This window comes from Caretta caretta, chromosome 2 (genome assembly GCF_965140235.1).
Source record: "Caretta caretta isolate rCarCar2 chromosome 2, rCarCar1.hap1, whole genome shotgun sequence".
Classification (NCBI taxonomy): domain Eukaryota; kingdom Metazoa; phylum Chordata; order Testudines; family Cheloniidae; genus Caretta; species Caretta caretta.
Window position 1 is genome coordinate 109,485,010 of NC_134207.1, and position 24,569 is coordinate 109,509,578.

Sequence of the window (24,569 nt, forward strand, 5' to 3'; positions counted from 1 at the left end):
TGCAATCTGATGAGCTGGCCTTAAACAAAGAAACCTGCCTTAAATTCTTAGACCAATTTTGCAAGGGGGGGAAAAAATCCCCTCATCCCCGTTAGATTTAGAATAAGCGAACCCCAGAAAGCGGTCTGGGATCGGTCACGCCCCTACTACAAAAAGCATGGCAAGGGGGCGGGCAGGCTGCTGCTCCCGCTGATCAGGGGGAAGTTTGAGCCTCCGCTACCTAGTCACGGCCAGAGCGAGAGGCTGCAGCCCTGGGGGAACCTAGGAGGGGCCGCTGTCGCGTGCCGGCCTAGCGCGTGCGGCTCCCTGGGTGGGGCGCTGGCTGCGCGGGAAAGGTGCGTGGGCTCCGTGGTGTCTCTGGAAGGCACCGGGAAGCTGTGAAAAGCCCCGCTCCCACCTGCTTGCCCCCTGCTGATGAGATACACCGCTCCCTCCTTGCACGGACCGGCTCAATGGTGTGAGGTGCTGGGCACCTTGCTGCACTCCGGCGGGGCTTGAGCCCTGGGCACCAGGTACCTCTGGCAGTCTCGGCTTCCTGCCCTGTGTGACTTCTGCCCTTCTGGTGTGGGGACTGCACCAATACAAGCCACAGCACAGGAATAACAAGAAGATGCCCAGTCTAGCTGGGGAGCTCCCTTGGGCAGTTGCAGGGCACAGGTCACCTCAGGAGGTGAGTGTAACTGAAAGCCTTTCTCCGGCTGATTTATCCCGAATCCCAGAGACTCATCAGATGCTGCTACAAAATAAAAATGGAGAGCCCCAGATCTACCTGCCCTTACATGGGCGTGATTCTCTCATGAAGCCTGGTCAGTGCTGAGGATGCTACCTTTGAACTCAGCAGCCCTGGGTTCAATCCCCAGCTCCCCTACTAGCTTCTTCTGTTACTTGGGGAAAATCACAACCTCTCTGGCCCAGATCCTCAAAGGTTTTTAGGCATCTAACTCCTGTTGATGTAGCACCCAAGTACTTGAGGATCTGGGCTGCTGGGCCTCAGTTTCCCATCTGTAAAAATGAGGATAAGAGGCACTTCCCTACCTCACAGGGGTGTCCTGAGGATAGATACATTAAAGACTCAGGTGTTGTGGAAATGAGGTACATATGTGTACCTAAGATAGCTAGACTTCCATTAGAGTCATGGCTGTTTTAGTGTGGAAACCTAAATACAATTTGCCTGTTTTACCAAAGATTTGACCTGAATATTGTAAATAAAAATATAAATATTAATTTATAATTCCTATCTCTTATACACTCTGAGGAAAAGGTTAATGAACAAACTTGAGACTCCAGTGTGATGGTTTCAGGTTACCCAGGACTGAGAGTCCTTTTGTTGCCCTCTCTCCGCTGTCTCCAGCAAGAGGAAGGCTTGCTGGTGCCTAACGGGGTGTGAGCTCCATGACATGACATAACCTGTTAGCCACCCAGGCACTCTCTTATGGGCTATGCCAGCCCCTACTTTTCCTTGCAAGTTAACAATCTGTGCACCCAGTCCCTGAGTCCTTGAAGCAGTGGGGGGCAACTGCGGCCCATGGGCCACATCCGGCCTGTCAGGGTAATCTGCTGGCGGGCCGTCAGACAGTTTGTTTATATTGACTGTCCACAGGCACGGCCGCCCACAGCTCCCATTGGCTGGGAATGGCGAACCGCGGTCACTGGGAGCTGTGGGTGGCCGTGCCTGTGGACGGTCAATGTAAACAAACTGTCTTACGGCCCACCAGCAGATTACCCTGACTGGCCGGATGCGGCCCATGGGCTGCAGGTTGCCCCACACTGCTTTGAAGCATTCCCCTGTAGTGCTCTACCCTCTATATACTGAACACTCACAGAAATACCAGGTTTGTTGTCTTCAGGGGAACAGTGCACACATGAGCCTGTGAGAGTCAACTCAGGATCAGCACCTAGCTTAATATCACAGCACTTAAATATATTTATAGTGAAAACAATAAGTTTATTATCAAAGATTGAAGATTCAAGAGATAGCAAGTAAGAATAATGGAAACAAAACGTTATATGTAAATCAAAATAATAATATGCTTTCTAGAGACTAAACTTAACTGTTAAGCTTCCTGTCTAATGAAGTTTCTCTCACTCAAAGCTTTTTGCAATGTTGTCTTCAACCAAGGCTGGTTGTGATTCTGTTTTCATGAATGTAAACACACTGCCTGTTTACTTCCTCGATACGGGATAAGAGGGTGTCTTTTTACCCTTCTACTTATATCCTCAAAGTTCATTGTCTGCACTCAGAGAGTGTAACTCCCATCGCTTGTTTTTACTCTTTGCTCTTCCCTATTAACTTTATATCTCTCTGTTGTAAATGTGCATCCATTGTGTTAGATTGCAATGTTTAATTTACATGCTGACAGGGAGACAGGTGAATATACATCTTTTGTCTGACAGGAAACCAGTTTCTCCATCTCTGTTGAGATACAGAAACCAAGAAGTTATTTTCAGTATTCATAATCATTCCTTATATAGTATCTGTACATACATTCATAACAATACCATTGTGACCCTGGATTTCATTTAAGACCTCACATGACATTCTGTGGTGAACCAGAATGTATATACCGGAATCAGGATATTCTTGTAACCTCCTTACTATTTGGAATAAAGGAGTTCTTGGGTCACACACTGTCCTGAAAATACTTACATGACTTCAGAGAACAACTCATATGAGTAAAGTTAGGCATGTGTTTGCAGGATCAGTACATTGAAATAACTGTAGTTTACATTTCACCTAAGACCATCCAAGCATCTTAAAACTATTACTTAATTAGGCCTCAATATATTATTGTTATAGCTGAAGAAATATACTCCCATATTAACTCTATGGGAATGGTAACTTTACTGCGGGTGGGGGGTTGAGGAGTGTGATAAGGCGCACAAGAGTGTTAAAAAGTCTAGTAGCTTTTTGTGTACACAGAAGTATTTCACTGTCGGCAGTTAGGACTGCTGTGAAGCTGCTGAATGTTATTTTTACTTTAGGAACAGTTCAGCATACTTTATTGAATGTTTTGTGGTTGCCTGGCATCTTGGGGATGCTATTTTTCTGCAGGAATGCAGGCATCCTCTCTTTTCATTCTTATTATTGTGGCTATAGTGGCTTTGGAGCAATGTCTTTCATTACATTTTCAGCGCTAGCTGTCAGCAGTACTAGTCCCATTTTATATGGTCGGGTACTTAGTGAGACCCAGTTCAGAGACTCTTTTAAGCATGTTTTTGGAGTATAAGGTATCTTGTATGAGACATGTTAGAATTACAGTATATAGGTTTATTTGTAGGCAAAATCTCTGCCTTTCCCTTCATTTCCTATAACCTTTCTTGTTTCTGGTTTGTATTTATTGCAGTTTTTGTAATTCTCAGGATTAACCTTTCATAAGTGTTCTTCTGGCCATACAAACTGTTTTATGGCAAAAAAGTGAAGTTTCTGAAATATCAGTTCACATGCAAAATTTCACTAGAAACTATTACATCCACAATAATCCTACAGCCCTTAGCTTTGTATATATGGAGAATTCTCTTTTGGTTTTGGAGATCATGCCTACCAAAGGCTGTGGGGACCTTGTGACATTTTGGGAATTACACAGATCAGCAAGGGGTTCTTACCATCTACCTTATATCTTTGGGTGCCTTAATGCTATGCTATTATGTCGCACGGCCTTGACGCCAGTAGCCAGCCTACCAACATAAAGGTCTCATCCTGGCTTCCACCAAACTAGTGGAGCCTTTTATTTTATTTAAAGTGAATTTTGTAATGTGGTATTACACCACTTTGGGTTCGACTCTGGCGGCTACAGTTTCAAGCTTAACAGTGAAAGTCACCTCTGCTACTTGCTTTAGATTTAGAATCTCTAGGAACACATAAAGACCAAGGGTAGTGACCACACATACATTCACAAGTACAAGGTTTAGTCTGTTTTATAACTTTAATAAAAGTTACCATTGAAGTTATGATTACCCAAGCAAGTTACAAATATAATTATACTTACATCCTTAACAATAGTGTTAGGGTCTGATGCGTCTCATGGATTGATCATCAATAGAAGGATGGTTCCTGCTGGAGTTTCCCATAGGGAGCTCAGTTTTCCTGCTCTGGGGGCACTCTCGTTTATAATGTGATTCTGTCTATACCTACATTCTGCGCATGTCCATAAAAATGTCAACCTTCTTTTTCCTTATTGGTCTGATGTTCCCTAGAAACTTACGGGGCCCTGATTTCTAGGCTTGTGTAAAGGTTGCGTAGGCTCTCTTTACCCTCATTAGCACTGACACGAATCCTGTATCCTTTGGTTAAGACACATGCTGGAACAGATTACCTTTTACAGAATTTTTTTATGATTTAAAATTAATCTTCCAGCTAATTTTTTAGTACCTCTTCTCCCATAATCTTAGGGAATCTGGTTATTCTTTGGTCACATACTTATGTTAGCATTTCTTAGCTCCAAGGCCTAGTATGGCTAAACGAAAATCTTACAGGCCTCAGCCTGTAGGCCTTGCGTTTCAGCTCTGCTTACTTAGATATCTAATACATGATTATTCCCTCTACCCATTGATCAATTTTATGCTTCTATAATTCTACAACTCCACCCTATTTAGCATACAACTATATATAAATATGGGTTGTCAATTAATTGCAGTTAACTCACATGATTAACTCAAATTAATTGTGATTAATCAGTTTTAATTGCATTGTTAAACAATAGAATTTATTGAATTTGAAATTTATTAAATATTTTTCAATGTTTCTACATTTTCAAATATATTGATTTCAATTACAACTCAGAATACAAAGTGTATAGTGCTCACTTTATACTTTGATTACAAATATTGCACTGTAAAAATGATAAATAAAAGAAACAGTATTTTTAATTCACCTCATACAAGTACTGTAGTGTAGTCTCTTTGTCATGAAAGTTGAACTTTCAAATGTAGAATTATGTACAAAAAATAACTGCATTAAAAAAAACAAAACAAAGTCCACTCAGTCCTATTTCTTGTTCAGCCAATTGCTCAGACAAACAAGTTTGTTTACATTTGCAGGAGATAATGCTGCCTGCTTCTTGTTCACAGTGTCACCTGAAAGTGAGAACAGGTGTTTGCATGGCATTGTTACAGCTGGCATTACAAGATATTTACATGCCAGATGTGCTAAAGATTCATATGTTCCTTCATGTTTCATCCACCATTCAAGAGGTCATATGAATGTTTAGCATATCTGGCATGTAAATACCTTGCAAAAGTCCCGTGAGAACGCCTGTTCTCACTTTTTGGTGACATTGTAAATAAGAAGTGGGCAGCATTGTCTCCCGTAAATGTAAACAAACTCGTTGTCTTAGTGATTGGCTGAACAAGAAGTAGGACTGGGTGGACTTGTAGGCTCTAAAGTTTTGCATTGTTTTGTTTGGATGTCATAAATATAAAGGGAAGGGTAAACCCCTTTAAAATCCCTCCTGGTCAGAGGAAAAATCCTCTCACCTGTAAAGGGTTAAGAAGCTAAAGGTAACCTCGCTGGCACCTGACCAAAATGACCAATGAGGAGACAAGATACTTTCAAAAGCTGGGAGGAGGGAGAGAAACAAAGGGTCTGCGTCTGTCTGTATGCTGCTTTTGCTGGGGATAGAACAGGAATGGAGTCTTAGAACTTTAGTAAGTAATCTAGCTAGGTATGTGTTAGATTATGATTTCTTTAAATGGCTGAGAAAAGAACTGTGCTGAATAGAATGACTATTCCTGTCTGTGTGTCTTTTTTGTGATTTAAGGTTTTGCCTAGAGGGATTCTCTATGTTTTTGAATCTAATTACCCTGTAAGGTATCTACCATCCTGATTTTACAGAGGTGATTCCTTTACTTCTATTAAAAGTCGTCTTCTTGTAAGAAAACCGAATGCTTTTTCATTGTTTCTAAGATCCAAGGGTTCGGGTCTGTGGTCACCTATGCAAATTGGTGAGGATTTTTACCAAACCTTCCCCAGGAAGTGGGGTGCAAGGGTTGGGAGGATTTTTTGGGGAAAGACGTGTCCAAACTACGTTTCCCAGCAAACCCAGTTAAAGTTTCGTGGTAGCAGTGGAAATCCAGGGGCAAAGGATAAAATTAATTTGTACCTTGGGGAAGTTTTAACCTAAGCTGGTGAAAGTAAGCTTAGAAGGTTTTCATGCAGGTCCCCACATCTGTACCCTAGAGTTCAGAGTGGGGAAGGAACCTTGACAGGAGTGTAGTTATGTAACAAAATAAAACTCTACATTTGTAAGTTGTACATTCATGATAAAGAGACTGCACTACAGTACTTGTATGAGGTGAATTAAAAATACTGTTTCTTTTGTTTCATTTTTACAGTGCAAATATTTGTAAACAAAGTGTAAAGTGAGCACTGTACACTTTGTATTCTGAGTTGTAATTGAAATCAATATAATTGAAAATGTAGAAAACATTGAAAAATATTTAAATGGTATTCTATTATTGTTTATCAGTGCAATTAATCATGCGATTTAATGTTTTTAATTGTGCGATTGTTTTTAATCGCTTGACCAGCCTTAATGTGTGTGTGTGTGTATATGTATGTATATAAAACATAACATGTTTGTTCATTTATTGTGTGATTTTTATAATTAACTATGAACTAAAATAATTGGCTATGCTAGTTACTCTTCTTCAGGATGATCTCAACAGTCATTCCAGTCCTGAGTCTCCCCAAAACTGTCTACTCTGCATTTTTAGCTACCAGACACTCAGACTTTACTCTTCTGGTTCATCACCCTAGACAGAATGAAACCTGTCCCCAGTTATCAGTTGACTTTCCACACGTACTCAACACAGTTTGCACAACAGAGATCTATGTGGAGGCAAAAATAAACAAAAGATCTATTTAATAGAAAAATCAGACTCAGATGAAACAGCAAAGGAAGCAAATGTATACAAGTTACATAGAAAACAAACATGAGACGCAACTTCAGGTTTTACACTTGCATATATTGAGTACAGGGGACTGGACTAGATGACCTCTCGAGGTCCCTTCCAGTCCTATGATTCTATGATAAATTCCCCTTTTTAATACAAGTTACTTACTGCCTTTGAACAGTTTCCCAATGTGCCTTCTATCATAATGGGGATTAAGCATTTTGCAGACAGCACCCTGCCTAGATGCTGGTCCTTAGTTTTTTGGGTAACAAACACAAGTCTGCTTTAAAAAAAAAATGTTTTCTTTCTCCTAGCATGATGATGCATGGTTATTCAGAATGGGGAACACTGTCTCCCTCCTTTCTTAATTTTCTAAGACTTGGTTTTTTCTTCACTTTTAATGTTTCTATTAACTTTAATGGTTCACTTTTGTTTCTTCTTGGGTTGTATAATTCTAGGTGCTTGGAGCTAGTCTGATTTGGTTGGCGAGGCAGCCCCTCCCCGCCTGACTGCTTCACTGCCCAGCTGTGAGGTAAAGATGAATGTTGCAGCACAAATCATGAGCACAGCTCTACACATACCCAAATATATTAAACTCATAACCAGTCTATCTACATATCTCCTAATTCTTTCATAAAAGACCTTACTCAACATTTTTTATACACAATAACGCTGTATACAGCCACTCGATTCAATTGCTTACTTTTTGGGGTTCAGACCCCATGTTCTCACCCTGCAGTATCTTGATTGTCACAGAGGTCACTGCAAATTAGAGCAGCTCAGTGGTGCAAAGGTGGCTCCCTCCCACCTACACTTGTCTCCTGTGAAGTGTTGCACAGAATCTAGCCGACATGTTCTGATGCACCAGTTAAAAGTGGATAATATGGAGTCAATGGGGTTGAAGGAGAAGGTGGACAGTGAGAAATCCATGGATACTGCTCAGCAGAGGAACCACATCCTTTTTCTTTCCACAGAAGATATGATGTTCTCCAACATCCCTATATGTGTAAGCCATAAAAAAAGATAAGTTAATCTCGCTGTAGCTTTTGCTTCAGTTATCATTCATTGACCCATATGCTGCATAGTTCATTTTCTTCATTTCATCTTTTGACATGACCAGTCCATTGCCTCCAGCTTTTTTTATATCATTCAAGAAAGTCTTCACCTTGGTTTGATGTTTCAGAAATTTATTTATTACCCTGAGGCAGGTCTGGATTAAGGCAGGGACTTTAGGGGCTGCAGCCCAGGGCCCCGGCTCAAGGAGGGCCCCACAAAAATAAATCACAGGCAGCGATCTACAACTCCAGGCCACTAAAAGTCCTGTGGTGCAGAGGGGCACTCAGGCAGGCTGCCTGTATGCCTTGGCCCCATGCTGCTCCCAGAAGCAGCTGGCTGCTAGCATGTCTCTGCAGCCCCTGGTGGGGGGAGAACGATGGCTCCATGCTCTGCCCCACACCCAGCACCATCCTCACAGCTCCCATTGGCAAGAAACAGGCCAATGGGAGCTACCAGGGTAGTGCTAGCAGTGCACGGAGACGCACTGTCCCCCTCCCACGCAGGGGCCACAGACTTGCTAGGAGCCAGCTGCTTCTGGGAGCAGCGGGGGCTATGGCAGGCAGGCAGCCTGCCTGAGCCCTGCTGCGCCACTGGTCGGGAGCCGCCTGTAGTAAGCGCCTCCTGGCTGGAGCCTGCAATGTGTCTTTGTCTGATTAAATACTTCAGCATGATGCTTCATTTTCCAGACAAGCTTAAATATTAATATAAATGTATTTCAGGGTCCTTGCAGTACATATGTTTCTACTACTACTTCTCTTCCAGTACTTCTGAGATCACTCTTCATTCCATCTAGTCAAAGGGCTTCTCAGAGTTTAGAACACTGTTTTTTACCCTCAGTGGTGTGTTCTATTTGGCTGTCCTTCCCAGAATATGATTGATTGGATTGTTAGCTCAATGAGCGATGTACAACTGTTTTATTATAGACCAGAATAATATTTGAATGTTGTTGTTGTTACTTCTGGACTTCCAGCTGTGCATGATTCCCACCCTTATATTTGATAGGTTTGACTGGAATGGAATTGAGAATAGAGTGTGGGTGTGGCTCACATTTCATAAGCAAGCCCTCTTCCCAACTCAGAAAAGGTTTATTTCCTGTTTGCCCCATCCAGAGTAAAAAACTAATTAAAAAACCACCACATATTAAGAGACAAGAGACTACTGAACGTGATGGGCTAAAATTCACCGCAGGAATAAGCAGACATAACTCACTGAACAACTGAATTTGGTTTGTGTTGGAAGTGAACTTGGCTGGTGGTTCCTCAGTCTGTCAGGATAAGAACTGTGAAAAATACCAGTCTTCCAGAAATGCTGCAAGGAGTCCAGATGTAAATTTGTGTCATTTGCATCAGATACAAACAAATGGTGCGCCAACACCTGTATAGTTGCAAATGTTTCAGGCATAGGAGATAGAGATCAAACTATGTGAATGAGCTGCATCCACCTATAGTATGGAAGAACTCTTAGTGAAGCACTGTGGGAAATTAAATTGATTTTTTTTTTATCCAGTTGAGTGAGGGGAGCAACTAGGGTTGCTGTATGCATTGTAGCAGATAGCTTTCAGATAAGAAAAGAAGGTAGCCTGCTTGCATTACCTCCTGAGCAGGAGTTAAAGACAATTGCAGCCTTTGTAGCTCCCGTAAGTGGAAAGATTGTTCTTGCATAATGATGCTAGTCAACCCAGAAAGTGTAGCAATGAGAGCGTGCTTCTTGCATGTCTGTTTGCTCTGGCATAATGTCTCCTAGAATTACTGGTGATGGTATGGCTTTCACCTAATCCAGCACTAGTTAATGCATTAAAAGCACACTTGAGCCCATATATAGTTCTGAGATGACAGAGCCTGCCCTCACTTCTGATTCAGCTCTCACCTACTCCAGTATAAATCCAGTAATTACTCTTGTGTAAAACTGAGATGAGATCAAAGTTGGATCCCAAATGCTGTAAATATTATAAGACACTAATATATTTTGTTAATTAAAATTCCAGTCACTGATGATGATGAACCTACCTCATTTATAAAGCATATCATGGGACATCTAATTTGGTAATCACCATACAGTGTATCAAAGATTCAATAGACATATATATTAGAAAATATATGTAATTAGGTGACTGGTGTCAAGTCATGTATTCATATACCATTTATGAATTGGATCTTGCATCTTCAAAACATTTTAGTCAATACATGAACTTTTCTCAGCAAGATGCAAGTTAGGTGTTTGTTTTAAATTGTGAGGCAATGCTAATGTTTCTTGTGAGAAAGATAAGAAATCAATATATGCTCCTCACTTTTGAAACCTCAAAGTAAAAGATAACCATGAAAAGCAACTGATATTCTTGTACAGGTTGAAATAGATATATAAGGAGAATGCTTCCATCTGGGGCTCTTGTATCAGTTCCAACTTTGGGCTACATCTTTGTCTCCAGCATTGCCAGTTTTACATCACCAGGTATCGGGGCAGGAAGGTATGGGAAAGCATTGTGCCAGGGCAAGAAGGAACTGGGGCTAGAGTGCAATGTGATTCTGGACCAGTGGAATGGCACTATTCTATATATTCTGTATGAATCTATAATTGAGAGACATTCTCTCATAAGGGACAGTATTATGAACATGGGAATTTAGAGATGTGCCCTGAAGGCAGGGGTTGGGAACACCACATTGCTCTGTGCAGCAGGTCACCAGAGATGCTCTCTAGTTTGTTTTGTTAAAGTTTTTATTCCTTTCACATTCACTGGTTTGTTATTTAATGAACCCCAAGGTCGTTACATATTCCAGTTGGCATAAGTTAGAGCAGCCTACAGGCTGCTCTAACTTATGCCAACATCGCATTCAGCCCCCAACCAGTCTCATGATCAGGGCAGCAGAAAGCTGGCTTAAAACCACAATTGTCTCTCTCCATAAAGCTGTGTTGAGTATAAATTCAGCACAGCTTTTTTAGTGGCTTTTGAACCATGTCTAAAGTGTAGACAACAAGAACTCTTCCTGTTTTAACAGTATGATTTAGTAATGTGGGCGTACCACAGGAACTTTAATTTTGTTCTAAAAGTATCACTTGTGGCTTGAGCAACATTCCACCAGAAGTGTACTAAAATCATGCTACTTATCTAAAAATGTTGTTAACAGTTCCCCAGTCTGATGGTGAGCTTATAATGAAAACCAGTCTTTACAAATTGCTGCTAAAGCTGGTCAGCAAAACTAAGGAGGACTTGAAGCAACTGGGAGTTAAGTTCCTGAATATTATGCTCTTGAATTAAATCAAAGACAGTAGAAGTTATAGTTCTGAGGTAGGATTGGTTTCTAGATTAATAAAGTGTGGTTCTACTCTGAAAAGTGTGTAAAATGGCACCTTGTTACTCAGTGTTTACTCAAAATTAGTCGCTGATGTTAGTGACAAAAATAAGATTTAACTTCTTTTTACTCTTGTTAGCACCTGCAGTGCCCAACACAACACGTGACCTGAGCTGTGATTTATTTATTTATTTATTTTAAATTTCATTTTATGTACTAGCAACAGGGCTAACTGAATGAAGGCTTGGGGTCTCCCAGGACATGTGACCATGCCACCTGGTACTGGAATCCATCTTTAAACCTGGAGCTTTTCCATTTAGAAGGTGGAGTGGGGACCCAGAGAGACAAAAGATTACCGCCTTGTGCCAAAGTTATATAAAGGGGTGGAGCAGAACAAAGGAGGTCATGAGAAATCCCCTAGCTACCACCTGAGCTGGAACAAGGACTGTACCGGGGAAAGGATTGGGCCCAGAATAGAAAGGCATCTAGTCTGTGAAAGAAGCTTATTGGAACATCTCTGAGGGTGAGATTTATCTGCAATCAGTGTCTTAATGTATTAGGATTAGACTTGTGTGTTTTGTTTCATTTTGCTTGGTAACTTACTTTTTTCTGCCTGTTATTACTTGGAACCACTTAAATCCTACTTTTTATATTTAATAAAATCACTTTTGCTTATTATTGAACCCAGAGTTAGTGACTAATACCTGGGGGAGCAAACAGCTGTCCATATCTCTCTGTCAGTGTTATAGAGGGCAGACAATTTATGAGTTTACCCTGTATAAGCTTTATATCTTTGTATCTGGGTGCTGGAGACAGGAATACCTGCTAAGTGGTTTTCAGTTAAAGCCTGCAGCTTTGGGGTGTGTGGTTTAGACCCTGGGTCTGTGTTGGAGCAGACTGGCATGTCTGGCTTGACAAGGCAGGGTTCTAGAGGCCCAAACTAGCAGAGAAAATGGGCTCAGAGGTAGTCTCAGAACATCAGGTGACAGTCCCAAGGGGGTATCTATGACTGAACCCATCACAAACGCATCCTATTACACTGATATTTTAGACCTGCAGGGTTTTCCAGAGAAAGTGGAATCAGAAAACGCATTATCTAATTCAGAGATGCTAGGACACAAGGCTAATCATCTTCCAAATCATTTTATTAAGACAAGGGAGTTACTTGTATTCTTTGTTGGGAGAATAGGACCCCAGGGTATGAAAGATTGTGGTGCCTCAGGACATAGGCCTTGTTGTAAGGCCTTTCTTTTGATCCTCTTGTGTTTGTGTCTGTAGGTAACTCATGGTAATCTTTTTTCCGACACTTGTATTTTGGTTTTTAATGGTCATGACATATATTATGTGAAAGGTTTATAAGTAACTGTGAGCTGAGAGAACAGATGAGTTTGTTAGCAGCTTTTTAAATGGTATAGATAACATTAATGAACATATGACGTATCCAATTTGTCAGCGTTGGGAGGGCCACAGATTTGTAATGTATGAATGCAGTCGTACATTATTTCTGATATGCAGACTCTGAGGATCTTTAGATATTTGAATTGTTATGCTGGTGTAATTGCCGTTAGACAAGATAAGGGGATAGTATGATGAGAGGCATGTCAAGAGATGAATGTATGGAAAGTATGTCAATGTTTTTTATAAATAGCATTGTTCATAGGTCATCACCTGCACAGAGCATTTACTTTACAAAACCAGTGTTTCCTACATATAACATAAGGAATGTTTCTGTTATAACTTCAGTAGATGATCACAGTTGAGGGGTAGTCAACAGGCAGAGCATGGGCCAAATCCGGACCATCAGACACTTTTGAGCAGGCCCTGAAATCTTTATTTATTTACTTTACTTTTCTCTGGAGTCTAGACCTTGACTATACCTTGAGCAAGAAATTTGGGCCATGACATAAAATTGACTACCCCTGTCCTAGAGGATACCATAGAAAGGTAATTATGACTGTGTAAAGGTAAACATAATTAAAAACAAAGACTTAAAAATCCCCAAAGTCTGTCTAAGATCTCAAAGTAATGAGATATTCTCAATGTTTTCCTAATATAAATCCTGCACGAGAAACTCAGAAGGCAGGTTGAACCGAATTCTAGTTTCCTGAATAAGGATAGAGATCCTTACCTGAAAATAGAAATATGAGAAGCATTATTTCTCCCACTGAGTACAATGAAGCTTTCAGATTGATGAATTTTTTTAGTGCTGATACTTAAAAGGCCCAAAATATTTCATATCACTTCAATACTGATTGAAAAAAATGGAACTTCACCCTCCCCCCCCCCAAATGTCTGTGCAGTTAGAATGTTTGTCAAGTTATCAGAGTAGAGTGGAGAGAGAGTGTGTGTGAGCTTTCTCCTGGAAGCATGTGTATGCTGCAGTTAGACTCCACAAGTGGGAATCTAAATACATGATGCAATAGGAAGCAATGTGAATATGGAATGCACTGGACTCTGGAGCCAGAGTTTTTATAATCTAATATTGTACTGAATAACTTGGAGGAAATTTCTGTCTCCAGAAGTTGCTATTCCCAGATAGTCTACTCTTATGGTTTACACAGAAACTGCCCTTCCAGAGGCTTTCCAAGTAGTAATGAGTCTCCTGGCCACTTCTAGCTACCTGAGAGGAAGGAAAATGCTACGGGTGGTTGGTGGTTTCACTGATTTTCATGCCCCCCCCAATAACAAAGCCACAATAGGCAACAAGGCCTATGTCCTGAGGCACCACAATCTCTCTCCCTCCCTTTCTCTCTACTGTAAACTAAAGGAGTCATTATTTCTGTGGACATAATAGTCTTTTCTGCAATTATGGCAAAGGGTCCTGTGGCACCTTATAGACTAACAGATGTATTGGAGCATAAGCTTTCGTGGGTGAATATATGACATGCATCCGACAAAGTGGGTATTCACCCACGAAAGCTTATGCTCCAATACGTCTGTTAGTCTATAAGGTGCCACAGGACCCTTTGCCACTTTTACAGATCCAGACTAACACAGCTTCCCCTCTGATATTTTTGCAATTATGTTGCCACACTTTCTCCTGCTGCTTTATTAGGTTGGTCTCACTTGTAAACACTGTATCCAGGTAGTTCAATCATCTAGGCTGGCTCTACAGGAACACATTTGACCATCTTTGAACACTATGGTGAAGAACTGAGTTAGCTGACACAATGTTGACCACAATTTTGCATTTGCGAGTTAACCCTCTCCTGACACACTGCTGGACGCAAGTTGTCCTGGGCTACACTCACTGCCAAGTGGTTTGCAACGTCTCAGCTGATGTGATTCTTCACAACTGCGTTCAGATATGGTAAAAGTCTGTAGTGAAGACAAACCCCTACCTTAAATTTCAGATATTTTAATTATAACATAGGCATCTAATTTAGCAGCTCTTTCATATATGTTGCTAGAATTGAACTTTTTACTCGCCACTTGCTTTTCACCGTCTCCCTCATTTGTTCATTCTTAATTTTTCCTGTAAAAACTTACTAGTAAGAATGTTGTCTTTAGCCCTGATGAACCTCCTCCTCTCTCTCCATCTATTATTTTAAAAAATAGCAAGGTAATTATCTCTATTAATAGTCTGCTTGTGCTTGACTGAAATGGTGCCTGACTCTTCTATACCACTGATTTATTCCCAAGGAGCAGTTCCAGTTGTCTAAAAAGCCAACACCTTTGGACAGGCACCATCTGGTCAAGCACTTATTAACTCCCAAGATCCTACTCACTTCTACCAATGATCAGTATAATCTCCGAGAACACAACCTAAAGGATGCTGTCAATCTTGCTAGCCATCAAAATGTATCTTCCCTAAAGAAAGATAAATTCCATGCAGTATCCCTAGAGTAGGGGTAGTCAACAGGCAGAGCATGGGCCAAATCCGGACCATCAGACACTTTTGAGCAGGCCCTGAAATCTTTATTTATTTACTTTACTTTTCTCTGGAGTCTAGACCTTGACTATACCTTGAGCAAGAAATTTGGGCCATGACATAAAATTGACTACCCCTGTCCTAGAGGATACCATAGAAAGGTAATTATGACTGTGTAAAGGTAAACATAATTAAAAACAAAGACTTAAAAATCCCCAAAGTCTGTCTAAGATCTGCCTGAGGGAGAAGGAAAGGCAAAGGTGACTTCATACCATCAGTACATCTCCCCAATTTGTGGACTTGTGGGGATGCTGCTTTGGATCCAAGCACAGATCAGAGTGGTCTCAGGGCTGCTCTAATTTTTACCTGATTACCTCTGGCTCTGGCCATAGCCCATATATGCCCCTGTGCCAAGTGCTGCAAGAAGGGTGGTATACAGCCTTTATGCTCTAAGACAGTGGTTCTCAACCAGGGGTCCACAAGCAGGTTTCAGGGGGTCCGCCAAATAGGGCAAGCATACGACTCATGAAGGCCTAGGGCAGAAAACTGAAGTTCCACCGCATGGATCTTAAGCCAGGGGCCCTGAGCTCTGCCACTCAGAGCTGAAGCCAAAGCCTGAGCATTGTAGCTTTGTGGGAGCTTCTGTGGCATGGGGCTCAGGCAGTTGCCCTTCTTGCTACTCCCTAATGCTGGCCCTGGCTTTTATATGCAGAAAACCAGTTATTGTGACACAGGTGGGCCATGGAGTTTTTATAGCCGGTAGGGGAGGCCTCAGAAAGAAAAAGGGTGAGAACCCGTGGTCTAAGGATCCCTTCAATATTGGGGGAATTCTCAGGTGACTGGATTTGCTGGCTCTTTGCCCTTAGCACCAGCATAAAGGGGTTCTGGGACACTGAGGAATCACATCCATTGACTCTAAAAACACCATCTTAGTATACCTGTTCTGAGCCCTTGAACATCCAGTGAAGATGAATCAGGTTATTAGGAGGGTATAGCCCATAAGAACCTCTACCACTGAGGTCACATGTTCAAAATGAAGTGTAAAAGCAGAAAACCAGATCAGAGAGAATTACTTTTCTTCTTCACTGTAATGTCATCTAGAATTACTGTTAATTAGAAGAGTGATAAAATATCAAAATCAATGACCACTAAAGGACTAAATTCCTCCTCTAGTACATACAAGCAACTTTTGTTGATTTAATTAAAAGTTTTTTGTTGCGTGCAGCAAAACAAGAATCAAGTCTGTCCATCTAAGTTTATATGCCATGCTCATTAATGAATGCTTCCATCACAGGGAATATTAACATATTTCGTAAAGCATGAAAAAAATAAACTCACAAATGACAGAACAGAGTCTCTGAAAATGCTCCCTCCCATAACACCTCCCCTATAAATCATTTTGGGTTTAGAGAAAGCATGTGAAATTTAAGGAAACGTTTGCAGAAAGTTGTATATAAAACTAAAAGTGGCTTTATTAATTACAGCAGTGCTACTGCAACACTACAATAACTTGTTTGATCTAATCTATCTATCCTAGATTGTTCTACCATGCTTGACATTGTGGTGTCTGAGCAAGTTTTTGCATTTATAAATTCCCAGACAAAAAAACTTAAAGTGAAACTTAATATTTTTCAGATACCATTATGCCTGGTAGAGAAACACCTTGCATTTGATTTTTTTGCAGCTATTTTAATTGTAGTGCTCATTTGTTTTAAAAGGTTAAAAAGTTAATATTAGCCAAAAATGCCGTGTTTCATCTTGATGTAATCACATCAAAACATAGGATGTGTCCACAGTTAAACCCTTCTATTGTTGTGCCATGAGGCATTACGCCTGCATGGTTCTGGTTTTCACCTCTCCACACTGGAGAGGATTCATTCCGTGCAAGGAAAAAGTGTCAGAGATTCAGGTGTCTGCTTTTCTTTCCTCCTCCCCCCTGCTTATTTTTCAAGGGGGATTTTTGCCAAGCAATGCATGTACCAGAATTTCTGGCACTTTCTCCCACTGGAGAATTAATTGTGTAACTTGCAATCACTAGCATGGTACCCACTACGAAGACAAACTGGAAGATTGACTGCAAAACAGCTGCATGTTGGTGTGATTGCCCCAGTACAGCACTTGAAAGCTTTCTTAATATTAAAACCTAAACACGGAATAAGTGAAAACCATGGCTGAAGTGAGTGGCAATTAGCAGTCCATCTCCTAAGAGATTCTACTATTAAGGTGTTATGTAAAAAAAGTAGGACTAAAGATTATATTCTTTTGGCCTTTTTTTTTTAAATTTTTTTTTTATTACCTTGCACCTTCTGTTGTCATTTGTACCTGTGCAATGTGGGCATGAAATGCTCTCGGATCAGAATGGTAATATTTTCACATTCCTTTTGCATGTAAGCAAGACAGTGAGGGAATGTGCCTTTTATTTTGAAAGGGAAAACAGCAGTTTTATGTCATTTGCTGTACAGTACTTTTTGTCCTACCACAACACATTTATGCATGAGGTATAGTGGGCCCAGTCTTACAGGCCATACATACAGGCTAGACTTCTGTTGAAGCCAGTGAGAATTTTACCTGTGTGAGTCCTGCAGGATCATGCTACAATAAGCTTGAGAAATTCAGTTATCAATAGCTGTTATTGGCTATAGCAGCGCCGATGGGAGCTTATTGGTTTTATTTGCCAATATATTGTCTATTTTGAATTTTCACCCTTTTGTTTTCAGGGAAGCATTTGCAGATGACTGGCATGGAAGCAAAAGAACAGCAGTGAGGTTAGAATTATATCTGGAATATTCCAAATAACCAGGGGTAAGAGTGTTTGCAGTGTTGCTGTAGCCATGTCAATCCCAGGTGATATCTTTTATTGGATCAACTTCTGTTGTTGAGAAAGACAAGCTTTTGAGTTTACGCAGAGCTCTTCTTCAGAACAAAATTCAGCACACAGTAAACTTAAAATATGTCCCCCCCCCCTTTTTTAGGATCTGTGATGTCCTCCTGTCCACAAAAGAATAATTTTCTCTCCTTCTGAGATGTACCAGTATGTTGTTGCATCATCTCCAGAACCGTGTTGGAGCATGGACACATGCTGTAGGCAAATCTGTACATTTATATGTTGCAAAGCTCTGAGATGTAAAGGTTTAAACACTGTTTTGCTAGTTAGTATCAGCCTGCTGGTCACAGGGGAGCTAGGTCAGACTTCGAGGAGAGAATTTTGGAACAAGACACTTCCACAGAGGCTTTATTTTCATGTTTAAACCTGAGCCTGGAAGGACCAATATACTAGCAAACTGTAGGAATTCTCTTAATAGGACCTGGAAGATGAAAGATAAACCGGCCATAAGTATGTGTATTTATACTATATGGGTGTATATATAGTCCTACAAACAAAAAACATTGTTACTTTAATTGTTAAAGTACAAATCCCATCAATGTAAATCTCTGAAAATCTAGGAACTCGCCAGTTTAGGTCCCCTTCCTCTACACTTCACAGTACACATGCCACCTCTCCTTGTACTGACTAACTCCCTTCCACTACTCACAGCATGCATTCTTCCAATGGCGTCTCTTGGCAAAGATCAATTCAGTTGTGTTGTAAAAAGGGGCATAAACTTTGAATGTGTTGAATTTCAAAGTGGCTTATGTTTGAGATGTTACCACAGTATGAGAGTGAAGTTTTAATTGGTGCAGAAGGGAAGCTAACAAAGTGTGAGACAACCATGAAAAGTGCATAATGTTTACAAATATTTTGCTTATTTTTCCATATTTTTTTAAATCTTCTGAATAGCTATACTGCCCAACTTGGAGTGAATAGTGTGTTTAAACGGAATGAGTTTTTTTTATCCTGGGTTAAGCGCAAACCTCTGTGTAATCTTAATTATGGAGTCAGTCAGTATATATACTGGTACATGCCTATACAATCCAATATGTGGCACCATATAAATCTTTGTGTGTGTGTGTAAAGGCAATCAGGCCCACAAGTCCTATCAGACTTGGGAGTCCTATAATGTTTTTACTAAACTGGTAGACTGTGAGTGGCCAATATTCATAGTGCTCATAAATTGTATCTGAAATGCTTCAATATGAAGGACAAATCTTAAGGAAAATTAAATAACACTCAAATGTTTTCCGATGGTGGGGGAGAGAGGCTAAAGAACGTGATGTCTAGTGATGGATGAATCTCCGAAGATTTGGATCAGATCAGAGTCACCCTAAAATTCAGATGATTATCTAAAACCTGAAAGATTTTTGGTTCTTTCATTCACCTACTTTCTGCTCAAAAGCTCTAGCCACTCAGTGATCCATCTTGCAACTTCTTCCACCCACACTTTATCAGCTGCCAGTATCCACACCCACTCAACAGCTAGCTCTTCCTCCATTATTCCCCCCACTAATAGGCTCCCAGCACCCTGTGCTAGCTCTCTAAACCCTGTCTCAAAGACTTCCAGCAACCTTCTAGGTTAATTCTGCTAGAATCCTTTAGCATAGGGCTCCTATGTTTCAGACCTGAAACACAGCTTTCAACTTGTTTCTTACCCAAAGAAAACAGTCTGTTAACTTGCTTGGAGTTAACTTCAGCCAATTTTTAAAGTCTTAGTTTTAGTGTCAGTGCCAGGTTTCCCGGGGCTGATCCAGAAGATGAATAAAACACACATACGTTGTTCTAGCCAACAGGTGTTGCAGCTTTTTTTAATAAAAGCAAAGCTGAATTAGACAAAATTCCTCAGACTATTGTATATGTGCCAATTATGCTGACATGAACTACGTTCCCCAGTCTTCAAATAGCCTACTTTGGAAATCACCACTAAATACTTGCAGAATTGCTTTGAGTGACAATTAATTTAGAGAAGTTACTGTCCTCATAGTTTCCTAGTGTTGCCATGTAATTAGGCAAGATGAAAAAGAGGAGACCTATTGTGAAACACAGAAAAGGTGCTGTGCCCCTCCCTGGTCCCGTGCTGTGTAATAACTCTAGTTTAGCTTCCAGTTGTGCAGCTTCTGGCTTTCTGATCTTTGGTGCCTTTACCCAGCTGGTCCAGTTGAATTCTGACTGGGATTTTCAAGGTTTCCTCAGAAACACAGCCTGCATATATAAAGATTTCTTCCATCCCCGCTCTTCTACATTTCAGAAATCTGAATGTCATGCTCATTAATCATGTCTGCTCTACAGTACTGGACGATGAAGTTTTCAGTTTGTACAGAGTTACAAAATGGTAGGAGGCAGCACAAGCATCTTTGACTTCCCCACCCATGTGTCTCAACTCCCTTCTTTGAGGTACCCCCCGTTGAGAGAACGCTTAAATCTCTGTTCAGTCCTCTGAGACTGCCCCAGGTTCCAATAGTCCATGTTCTTATAACATGTGTGCCTTGTCCACTAGGGATTGTTCATTTCTCTTATGCTACCAAATAGCCATCAGATATTGTAGTAACAGCCCAAATGCTGCATTCCTATGTCACTGCAATTGTACAGGTGTAAATGGAAACATCATTTTGTCCAAAGACTTTCAGTAACTATTGAGCTGGGCTGAATTTGAATGACCTAAAGGTGAAAAGCTCCATATTCCATTACTAATCCTCTGAGAGATCCAATTCCCCTGATGTTTAAGGATTTATTTAAACATTCTCAAGAACACTTCTTCCATCTGTCGTCCGGATTTATGACAGTTTGTGTAACAGTTCCCAGCAGATATGGGGATTTATTAATTACAAATATCAGCTGCAGTTTTGGTAATTGCATTTCTGGTTTGAAAGGTGAGGTCTGGAGATAATCTCCCTTTTGGTAAATGGTAAACATATCAAATGCTTGTTCGTATGAGACAAAAATGCTTCTATAATTGCTGACTGTGATCTGAAATAAAATTTCAGCCATTCTATGAAATAAGTTCACTGAAGAAAAATCACTAATTCAAATTTCAGTAGGAAATGTTAACTAAATGTGTGGAGAAAAATTGCATTTCTTTCTGAATGTTGGTGACTACCTGATAGAAGTCAGTAGACTGCAATGGGTATTTCAGTTGCTCAGCACCTCTGAAAATCAGGCCACAAATTGCAAATTAGGAGCTCAGGTAGGCTCACCTTATGGAATCATAGCAATATAGGGCTGGAAGGGATCTCAAGGGGTATGTCTACACAGCAAAGAAAAATGTACAGCCGGCCTGTGCCAGCTGGCTCAGGCTTGGAGGACTTGGGTTGCAGGGCTATGTCGTTGCCGTATAGACTTCTAGGCTTAGGATGGAGTCCAGGCTCTGGGACCCTCCCACCCTGCAGAGTCCTAGAGCCCAGGCTCCAACCCGAGCCCAGAAGCCGACACAGCACTGAAACAGCCCTGCAGCCTCAGCCCCAGTGGGCTTTTCTTTGTGTGTAGACATACCCAAAGTCATCACGGCCAGCCCCACTGCACTGTGGCAGGAGCAAGTCAAGCTAGATCAGTGGTGGACAACCTGTGGGCCGCATGCGGCTGATCAGGGTAATCTGCTGGTGGGCCGTGAGACAGTTTGTTTACATTGACCGTCCACAGGCATGGCCAATGGAAGCTGTGGGAAGCGGTGTGGGCCACAGGGATGTGCTGGCCACCGCTTCCCACAGCTCCCATTGGCTGGGAACAGTGAACCGGAGCTGCGGGTGGCCATGGCTGCGGGTGGTCAATGTAAACAAACTGTCTCACAGCCCATCAGCAGATTACCCTGATGGGCTGCAGGTTGCGCACCACTGACCTAGATCATCCCTGACAGGTGTTTTTAAATACAGGTTGGACAAAAGCCTCCAGTGGTGAGCTTTTCACATTCTCCCTTGGAAGCATATTCCAGAACTTAACTATTTTTACAGTTAGAATTTTTTTCCTAATTTCTAACCTACATCTCCCTGGCTTCAGATTAAGCACATTACTTCTTGTCTTACCTATTTCAGTGGACATGGAGAACAATGGATCAGTCTTCTTTATAGCATCCCTTAATGTATTTGAAGGGTGTTATCAGGTCCCCACTCAGTCTCCTTTTCCCAAGGCTAACCATGCCCGGTTTAACCTTTCCTCAGAAGTCAGATTCTCTAAACCTTTTATCATTTTTGTTTCTCTCCTCTGGACTCTCTCCAATTTGTCCACATCTTTCCTAAAATGTGGTGCCCAGATTTGAACACAATACTCCAGCTGAGGCCTAATCAGTGCTAAGTGGAGTGGGACAATTACCTTCTGTGTATTAAATATGACACTCCTGTTAATACAGCCCAGAATATTAGCATTTTTTTCAGCTGCAATCACTCTGTTGATTCATATTCAATGAGTGATCCATTATTATCCCCAGATCCTTTTCCGTAGTACTCCTACCCAGCCAGTTACTCCCTATTTTGTAGCTGTGCATTTGATTTTTTTTTCCTTCCTAAGTGTAGGACTTTGCACTTGTCTTTATGAAATTTCATCTTGTTGAATTCAGACCAGTTCTCCAATTTGTCAAGTTCATTTTGAATTTTAATCCTGGCCTCCATAGCGCTTGCAACCCCCTCTCAGATTGGAATTAGCTGAAAATTTTATAAGATCACTCTCCACTCTAATAATTTTCATTAATGACTTAAATAATGAAGAGTACCAGGCCCTGGATTGACCACTGTGGGATCCCACTAGGTACATCCCCACCCAGTTTGACAGTGAACCATTGATAACTGCTCCTTGAGTACAGTCTTTCAACCAGTGATGCACCCACTTTACAGTAATTTCATCTAGACCACATTTCCCTAGTTTGCTTATGAGAATCCCACGTGGTGCTGTGTGAAAGTCTTACTGAAATCAAGATATTGAACACATTATTATGAAGAAAAGTCAAGTGTCTAAGCTATTTCAGGAGTCAGGACATTTGCTCTTCCCAAAGCTGGTAGCAGCTTGAAGATTTTAATCTGTATGTCTAGGGAGGAAAGTATACTTTGCATTCCATAGAGTATCTCCTGGCAGCTGCAGGTTCATGATGTGTGGGAGAGGAAGGACTGATAAATTATTGTGGAACAAAGCAGTTACCCTAAATGAAAGTAAAAGTCTTATGAATGCTCCTTAACCTTTCTTCATCCAGTTTGCTTGGGTCTATATGTCTAAATCTGTACTGTGGAGTTGGAGAGAGATCATATATCTGGGATTAGGTCAGGTGAGGGAGTACCTATAAGTGGAGGAGTCTCTTCTATAAAATACACATTCAAACGTTTCAAAGTCTCTGTATTTCATCAAGTTAGTGGGGGGAGAGGGAACCTTCAGACTATTATTACAATTCTTTTAGGTTATGCAAGGTATTAAGGCTCAGAAGAAGACCCAGTGCACCTGAAAATTTCAGAAATATACTCCAGAGATACCTGTTCTGCATGAACAGGGCAATATTGTAATTTACAGATAAGCATAATGTATGTAAATCCTGGAGCCTGCAATCAAGTGTACAGAGCTTATGTAATTTACACTGGCAGAATAAACACATGCCCTGGCTGACTTGAGCTCTCCATTTGACCTCCTTGCTGAGACACTTTGGAAAAACAAGTCCTGTGATAGTCTCAGACAACCCTGCTTGAGGGTCACTTGATCTTTCATAAACTGTCCTATTTGCCCTCTGATTAACCAAAAACTACAAAGAAGCCACAGACAAAGGTCTGCATTGATTCCCTACAAAAAATCTTAGAGCAAAGTTAAGCTGCTCGTACATATCAGTCATTTGCAAGCAAATTACTCTTCAAAATGTTAGAATTTAAAAAAATACATCTCTTCCCACCCCCACCCCCATCAACACCTGGTAAAAAACAAAAACAAACAGAAAATGAAGTGTTAAGGTTGTACTTTTCAAACAAGACATCCAAGCTACTTTATCTCTGTCCCATAGAAATGCCCACCTACTATTTTCCCTTCTTTGCACACAAATTATAGAAAATGTGCACCACAAAACCTGGATTTATAATTTGTTTGATACATACATATCAAGTACTAAGAATCATGATCTGAAACCATGGAGCCACTTGACATTTTTACTCTAATAGAACGATTTGGGCCTGTTAGGGTTCTATATGGGGACATGCTTGCTCTGTGTTTGATGATGTTTGGTTAATTGACACAAATGCAAGAAGCCTGGGAAACAAGCAGGGAGAACTGGAAGTCCTGGCACAGTCAAGGAATTACGATGTGATTGGAATAACAGAGACTTGGTGGGATAACTCACATGACTGGAGTACTGTCATGGATGGATATAAACTGTTCAGGAAGGACAGGCAGGGCAGAAAAGGTGGGGGAGTTGCACTGTATGTAAGGGAGCAGAATGACTGCTCAGAGCTCAAGTATGAAACTGCAGAAAAACCTGAGAGTCTCTGGATTAAGTTTAGAAGTGTGAGCAACAAGGGTGATGTCGTGGCGGGAGTCTGCTATAGACCACTGGACCAGGGGGATGAGGTGGACGAGGCTTTCTTCCGGCAACTCACGGAAGTTACTAGATCGCAGGCCCTGTTTCTCATGGGAGACT

The 24,569-nt window shown here is 41.1% G+C and overlaps 1 long non-coding RNA gene across 1 annotated transcript in view; it reads left to right on the plus strand.

The window, feature by feature from the left end:
* Positions 1-244: 244 nt before the first annotated feature.
* The window catches only part of LOC125632193 (uncharacterized), a 45,579-nt gene continuing 21,254 nt past the window's right edge, over positions 245-24,569 (plus strand). Inside the window, exon 1 of the long non-coding RNA XR_007355220.1 lies at positions 245-670. This is a non-coding gene — a long non-coding RNA (uncharacterized LOC125632193). The remainder of the gene's footprint in view (positions 671-24,569) is intronic.